Below are 8726 nucleotides of genomic sequence, written 5' to 3'. Positions count from 1 at the left end.
TTCCATCATAGAACTCTAGCTTTCAGACTCATGGTAATGTTGGTTTATCTTACTGCTGAAAAGATTCTTAGTTATCTTGAGCTTATTCTCTGGCTCTCTTTCCTTTCCTTTATTAAAAAGAGAAGAGTCCAGTTCACAGGATTTTGCAAAGGAATAGCTAATGAATTACAGATGCCACAAATGCCAAGTAATGACAACAGGCTCCTCTCTGGGGTTCAGTGTCAGTGAATTCCACCACAGCAGTCTCTTCCACTTTCTTTTCAGCTGGCATTTAATGCCACACCTGATGACATCTTGGTCTCATCTTCGGAGAGTGGTGTAACACAAGTTAACACTTTTGTCATTATCCATTGAGCTGATTTTGAGATTCTTCAGAGGGTTTAAAAGCAAGAGCATCTGGATCCAGTCATAGCAGATAGTCCTTTGGAAACATGCTCTTCTGAAAGAGCGAATAAGGCTACGTCGATGTGTACACTGAATTCATCAGTAGCTGTTGCATTCCCACCTCATGTTGGGTGTGTCCAAGCTTAGGGCTTTCTACTATGAGACTTTTAAGTTGAAAGTATTATTTTTTACAGCATATATTTCCAACTCCTTGCTCTGATTGCAGTGCTCTTTATTTACTTTATTCATATCATCTCCACCTTTCAAGGTCCATTTCTTTCTTCTCTTCTTCCCTGGACCTCTCTGGGAATATTACTCTTTTTCTTTCTGGAACAGGAAAGAATGATAGAAACTTGAAATTGAAGGGACCGAAAGGACTCTCTAGCCTCAAGTACTCTGTGGTACTTGAATCTGTGTCAACTAATTGTTCAACCTGTGCTTGAACCAACTATTATATCATATCCCTTATTTTAGAGTTAATAAAAATGGTTCTAATTATCTTATAACCTAAGTTTTTACTCTCCAGTGAAACAGAAATGGGTTGTGTCTTTTTGATCTCTTTCAACCCTTAACATAATGCTAGGTATTTGTATTGGTTAGGATTGCTTTGAGCAGCATGTAATAGAAAATTGAATGACAACTATTTAAATAAACATATAGGGTTATAAGTTCTCCTTTAACAAGAGGTCTCAGAGATGGCCCATTGCTCTTGTTGGTTCAGTGGTTCAGTGATGCTGGGGGCCTGCAAAATCTTTGCTATGGTTCTGTTTGCTGTAGCAGATGCTGAATGGCACCATGATTGCATTTAAGGCAAGAAGAGGGCAGTTGCATCTGTAACTTGTTATAGGAGGACAGCAGCTTCTCCAGAAAATGTCCATTTGCTTTATACTTATATCTCACTGGCTAAATTGACCATGCTACCCTCTTGTTTCAACAATGGCTAGGAAAACAGAAAATGGGATGCCATGTTTCCTGTATCCTTATAATAACCCATATCCTGGGCTATGCTTATTGCCTCTCCTCAAAATAGTAGAGTCCTGATAACCAGAGGAAAAAGGTAGAATAGCTATTAGAAGGACTACTATCACAGGCTGTGTTCTCCAGAAGTTGATCATGAGACAAGGTTACAAGGAAAAGGGGTGGTTTACTTAGAAAGTGATCCCAGGAAGCATTGGCAGGGAATGGGAAAGCAAGAAAAGGGAGCGAAGATAACTAATGAAGTATATATTAATAAGAAGTTTAGTGCTATAGGCAGCTGGGGGTTATTCCTGCTCAGGACCTCTGTGACACCAGCAAAGGACATGCCTCCGAGCTGTCTTACCTGAGAGTCTGAGAAGCTGGGGAGTTTATCCACTCATCACTGTCCATCATTGGTTGCGAGCTGCTCCTAGGGCCAGTAACTGCTCAGTATTCCCAGCTTACCCCATGTAATGACTAAGCATCTCCCTCAAGCAGAGCCTCAGATACTTGTGATAAGAAGCCACCCACGTGCTTGGGAATAGTGAGTACAGGGTCTTCTTAACTACCATCAGGGTTTGTCACAGTACTTACGAGGCACTTAATAAATATTTCAAAGAACATTTATTGAGTACTCACCACTTGCAAGTACTGTGCAAGATATTTACTAATTGATTTATTCTTTTCGGAAGAATTTCTTGATATAAATAAAATAAAACAAGTGGTATTTGCACTCAGATCTTGGTAATTGTAAAACACACTTGCCTGGAGGCTGTGGCCCCTCCCCCTTCCCTAGTCAACATTGGCAGGTAAACTTCCTATCAGGGGGCTCAGTCAGTCCTAGAACATCTTGTCACTGCACACAGTGCAGTTCTTAGGAAACAAGTTGTTTCATTTAATGAAATGTTTCCCGTTTCAGAGTTCTACTTTGTCCTTAAGAGCAGACATTTACTAAATAGTCCATTAGTTGCTTAAAAAAAAATGAATGCCTCTTTTTCTATTCTAGATCAGTGATTTACTGCCATGAGCTATCTGGCATTATAACCATCATTGTTCTTTTCTTAATAATTAAAATCAGGAAGCGACTGCCATGAACATCAGTCTTGGCTTTAATCCTCTCTAAGGAGTTATTCTTAGTTCCTACAGCAGCAAGAATATAATCAACCTACCATTTGAGGCTAGTTTGCTTCAGTGTGGGGTTCTCTTGTGCCTAGTGAATTGAGTCTGAAGCTGGTACCATGGCTGTTTTGTTTTCAAATTCTTTTGCTTCCTTTTTTCTCTGGATTTATCCACCTGCTCGCAATGATAACTGATTCCGCAGAAATTTCAGTGGGCTCTGATGCCTCTCTAGCATCTGTCCCATCCCTTTTCTGTTGTGGCAGATGTGTGGTTTGGTGACATTGACCAATGTCCCCTCCACCCCCGTACCCCCACCCCACATGTACAGATTCAGAGACAGGACATGATTGTCTTACATCAATTAGATTATCATATTATGTTGGCCATAGTGATTAGTTCATGGGAAGGTATGTGATATAATTTAGACTAATATGTGGGGAGTCAGCCAGAGAAGAAATATTATACATCAGAGAGATATATATCCAAGAGAATGGTAGTGAAATCAGGTTTCCATGAACCCATATTTACTGTACCAAACACTTTATTACTTCCTTTCTGGTTATAGCCTGAACTGAGCCTACATTTCACTCCTGACCCCTCTTTTTTCTCCACTGGATTCCAGTCATCTAATACCCATGGCCTAGCCTTCTTAAAATGTGGCCAGTGCTTGGCCATGGAAGGAGCCAGTTATCCAGCTTACTAAAACTTTCTTAGACATAGGGATTTATTATAAAACATATGATAATTATATCTTGAAATACTGAGTGTCTTTCAAATATACACTCCAAAATGGCTGCCTTGTTTTTTTGTTTTGTTTTGTTTTTTGTTTTTTTTTTAGCCTTGTTCTAACTATATATGCAAACTATGAGGAAAGAAAATGTTGAAGATAAGGCAAGTTCTGGAAATGGTTTTCAGGGTTGTTATTCTTTCATTTATTTATAAGTGGTAAGGGATTAGCTATAGAACTCAAGATGTGTAATTTTCAGCAAATTATATTTAGTGTCGTTCATTTTATATTGATCTCTGAGGGAGAAGTCATTTCCATTTATAAGATCCAGTCAAATGCATGTCTATGCCTGTGGTACAACAGCTATTCTTCAGAGCTCTCCAAATACCATGAGAAAGAGAATATCTTCCCTGGCCATAGGAGAAAGTTACAGACATTGTAAGGAAGGGTTTCATCAGGGGAAGGGTCTTAAGAACTGGGTTGGATTGCCCAAGGATGTTGGGGAACATATCCACTTAGAAATCCTTAAAAATAGAACCAATGGATTCTCATTGGTTGGATATGGTTAAGTGGAGAGTTTCTTGCATACAATAGAAAATAGAGTCTTTGGATGTTTGAGGTTTTACACAGGAAAAAAACATATACTTAGTTTCATGACTAAAGACTCAAGGGAACCTTCAAAATGAGTAACACTATAAACACAGAAGCAAAAATTTACACCATGTTGAAGGTCTGAGCTTTTTCTCTTTTCTCCTCAACAAGAATTCCACAGAATTTGTTGGCCTCTGAAATTCAAAAGCATCGCTGATGCTAAAATAGATCAGCTTTGGTTGAAATCTGACAACTACATGGCACACGGATTTTGCTCGAACTTTGGCCATTTTCTGAAAACTTGTTTGACGTACTTACATGTGGTCAGAGGATATTTATAGTTTGCTCAATAACCTCAAAACTCTTAATTTAGAAGCAACAGGTACATGGAATGACTCACCAAGTCCTGTTGATCATCTTTCTAATTCCAATTTAGAATGCAGTGCCTTCTCCTTCTCTCTGTGGCAACTGACTTATTAGAAATCTTATTTCTTGCTTCTATTACCACTTTGGTGTCCTAGTTGGTTTCTTTGCCCTCTAGTCTTACTCTTCTCCATAGAGTTGTCATAAAAATCCTCTCTTTTTTCTTATTTCCAAATTAAAATACCACAACCATTCCCTGGTGGTATTCACGGGCTCACATCTGAACTTCTTACTATGACATAGAAATGCCTTCATGATCTGGATCCAGCCAACTTCTGCATCAGCCTCTCATTTCTCTTTTACACACTTGAGGTTCCCCCAACAGGTCACATTACTCTTTTGTCCTCCATGCTTCGGTGCAGAAGCATGTTTTTTCTTCCTGGAACAGCACACTCTCCTTTTAATTCTTATTTGTTCAACATCTCCTAATCCTGCCAGATTCAGCCCAGTCACCACCTCCTCCCAGACCCCTCAGACTAAGTTAGATGCCAGTGGGTTCCCACAGCACCTTGTACTGCTTTTCAGTCTCCTGATCTCCTGGAGGGCTAGCGCTGTGTCTTACATTTCTGATATTTTTCTTAGTGCCTGGCACAGGTCCTCAAGAAGAACCATTCATTTTGTGAAATGAATGGATGAATGAATGCGGTAGATATTGTGCTTTACTTTCTCATTTAAGGAAAACGAAGTAAATGAGTCAGGATCATGTACATTCTTGAGAATTTTGGACTATGGTTGAGCAAAAGTGCTGCGCAAGAAGACCCTGGTTGGCCTTGTTTGGGGTTGTTGACCAAAATTTAGACTTCTGACTTCCTGGGTACACAAGAAGCACAGTGCTATAGAGTTCTACCATTTAAGTATGTGGAGGGAACACCAGGCCCCTAGAGCTTGTCCCACCTACACAGTAGATTACCTAAGTTGATATGAAGTTCCTATGCACCCTGGAGTTTGGGAAAGGCAGGTGAGGGTTGCAAATGGTGTTGGCAGCATTCTTTATCAATATGTTCTAATATATCCCAACTAGAATCTCCTTTATGAAATGTAAAAGTTTCAGTGAGTAGATCTTTCAAGAGCAGATCCATTATTATTTAAAATTTGCAATTAAAATGGAATTTAATAATCCTTAATATATATTTATAAGTGTATAAGTAAGAGCTTGAGGTAATTTTATCATTTAATCCCCAAAATGACCCTAAGATACAGGAGCTTTATTATACCTATTTTACAGATAGGGAAACTGAGGCTCAGAGCCATTTAATAATTTACATAACTTTCCAAAGTCACACATTTACTGGTGGTGGAGTTTGGATTTGAAATTATATGATCAGACATCAGGGCCTTGTACTTTTAATTAATCACCTCTCTGAAACCCAGGGAGAGCAACATGTGCACATTTTCAGTTCTTTTTATTGATACTGTGTCAACAAAAGCATATGAGTTTTTAACTATATAAACAAGCTAGCAAGATATGAAGCATGAATATTTAAAACTAAGAATCTGGAATATAAGTAAATATGTAGAGAAAATATAATTCTTCTAGCTGCACAAGCCAGAGGTGATTATTTGCAATGTAATAACAAAAAAAAACTGAGATCGGAGAGAGTTATGCTGAATTGTCCAAGGTCATAGAGTGGTTGAGATGGATTCGAAGAAGAGTTGTCTTATTCTGAAATCTTCATGAGGCCTCAGCTATTGGGTACTGGGAAGGCTCTTACTTAAACTTGTCATGGAAATATAGAGCAACAGTAAGCTTAATGCCAGAAATCCTGCTTATTGCTTACCATATGACCAGAAGTTAAGATTGAGTCAATGATTTTCGCCACTCAAAGCCAACTGTTCTGGTATTAAAATGAGCTAAGTACCATAATGAGATGCCACTGCATACCCATCAGGGTGGCTATTATCAAAAAGATAGAAAATATGAAGTATGGGCAAGGATAAGAAGAAATTAGAACACTTGCATGTGGTTGGTGAGAATGTAAATGGTGGCCACTAGAGAAAATGATTTGGTGGTTCTACAAACAATTAAAAGTAGAATTACCATATGATCCAGAAGTTTCAGTTTCAGGTATATACCCCCAAATAACTGAAATCAGGGACCAAAATAGGGACTCATGTCCCTAGTAGCATTATTTGCAATAGCTAAGGGTCCATCAGCAGATGAATGGATAAACAAAATTTGATATCTATACACAATGGCACAGTATTGATTTATTCTTAAAAATGAAGGAAATTTGGGACGCCAGGGTGGCTCCCAAAACGTCTGGCTTCGGCTCAGGGCGTGATCCTGGAGTGCTAGGATCGAGTCCCACATCGGGCTCCCTGCATGGAGCCTGCTTCTTCTCCTTCTGCCTATGTCTCTGCCTCTCTCTGTGTCTCTCATGAATAAATAAATAAAATCTTTAAATAAAAAAAAGGAAGGAAATTTGACACATGCTGCAACATGATGAGCCTTGAGGACATTATGTTAAGTGAAATAAACTAGTCATAAAGGACAAACACTATATGATTCTACTTATACCTAGAGCAGTCAAATTCATAGAGAGTAGAATGGTGGTTGTCAAGGGCTGGGGTGGGGAGAATGAGGAGTTCTTTAATGGGCTCAGAGTTTTAGTTTTGCAAATGAACAGAGTTCTGGAGCTGGACGGTGGTGATGGCGTGCACCATACACATATTGGTGTCACTGAACTTCACACTTATCATGTAAATTTTATGTGTATTATATAATAATTAAAATTACTTAAATAAATGAGCTAGCTGGGTGTGTCAGTTAGTGTCTAATCAGGAACACAGACGCCCTTCAAATCCTTCAAATGGAAGAAATTGTGATACAATTGGTCACATATGACAGCCAGAGTATGTTGAGAGCACCAGAGGTTTGTGTGATCAAGAGGTTGGTCCCATACCTAGGGTTGGAAGCCCATGGCAGAGGAGGATGTATGACCTAATCCTAGAATCTGGGACGTATGATGGGAAGGAGAGCCACAGAGGGTGCTGCTGGTGGATGCAGCCGGCAGACAGACAGAGCACCCCAGCTGCTCCCCTCCTTGTACTCGCCTGTTTTCTACCAATGCCTCCCATGGACTTAAACAAATGAGAGACAAGTTAGCAAGGGAGCCCAGAAATGCAGTTCCTTGTGACACCAAGCAGAGCAGGGGACACAACAAATGGAATGAAGAACAGGTTTGAGAGCAAGGTGGCAAAACAACACACAGGGCCATGCAAGATTTCTTTCCTTGTCATTTAAAAAGCTCCCAAATTCCTGTAAAGACTTTAAAAAATCTCTCTACATTGACTTTCAAACATTACAATGCTCAGTGATACTGGCTAATCCCAATTAAATTAATTTACCTTCTGCAGGTTAGATACATTCAAAAAGAGTCTATGGAGAAATATATTTGAACAGAGGTTCAGTTTTGGATATTATTCAATGCTTCAGAGACTGTCTCTTGGCAGACCAACTGATAGTCATCCTGAGCTAAATGGTATTCTATTTTACATATATATATGTATTTTACATGTATATGTGTATGCATATATCTATACACATACATACACATATATGTATTTTACATATATGTAAAAATATAACATTTTAAACCAAATATAAATTTATAAAATATAAAAAATAAAAATATTTTTGTAAAGATACATTTTTAAATTTGTAAACATGAAAGTATAAAATACATAATTATAAATATATAATGATATGCAATTTATATATATCTATCTGTTTGTAACATGTACACTCTGATGGAATAAGACTCCTGCTATTCCTTTAAACTCACTACCTTTTTCCTTCACTCACCCAAATCTAAGAGAGAGTTCCTTTTCCTTGCAACCTTTACAGTCCTCAGTGTACTTCAGGAATATAATGCTTATAACAGTTGTAACTTTTTGTTGATTCATCTATTCTTTCTGCAAAAACCTATAAACTATTGGAGAGCAAAGACAGTGTGTGTGTGTGTGTGTGTGTGTGTGTATATGTATTTTTTCTTATGTATTTACAGTATGCCTGTGTACTATTGTATCTTTATCACTAACAAATAACCACCAATGTGGGGCCAGTTATGTAGTAGGTACTCAGTATTTTTGCAAGAATGGATAAGCTGCTTGATGAAGAGTTGACAGGTTCGAGCAACTGAAGATGGGGCCAGGGGAATAGGAGGAGTGAAAGCCACAGGTGAGCTGTTCAGTACCGATGATGGGGAGGGTGATGATGCTTGGTTTTAAAGTGAATCCGGCTTTTGAAACAATTGAATGGACCATCAGAACTGGGAACTGGGGGCAGCTCGGGTGGCTCAGCGGTTTAGCGCTGCCTTCGGCCCAGGGTGTGATCCTGGCGACCCGGGATCTAGTCCCACGTTGGGCTCCCTGCAGGGAGCCTGCTTCTCCCTCTGCCTCTCTCTCTCTCTCTCTCTCTCTGTCTCTCATGAATAAATAAATAAAATCTTAAAAAAAAAAAAGAACTGGGAACTGGCTTCAGGAGAAATGTCAGAGCTTGGAGGTAAAGATTTGAAAGTCATCT

Source organism: Nyctereutes procyonoides, unplaced genomic scaffold, assembly GCF_905146905.1.
Source record: "Nyctereutes procyonoides isolate TBG_1078 unplaced genomic scaffold, NYPRO_anot_genome, whole genome shotgun sequence".
NCBI classification, from domain to species: Eukaryota; Metazoa; Chordata; class Mammalia; order Carnivora; family Canidae; genus Nyctereutes; species Nyctereutes procyonoides.
Note: the sequence above shows the minus strand (reverse complement) of the source record.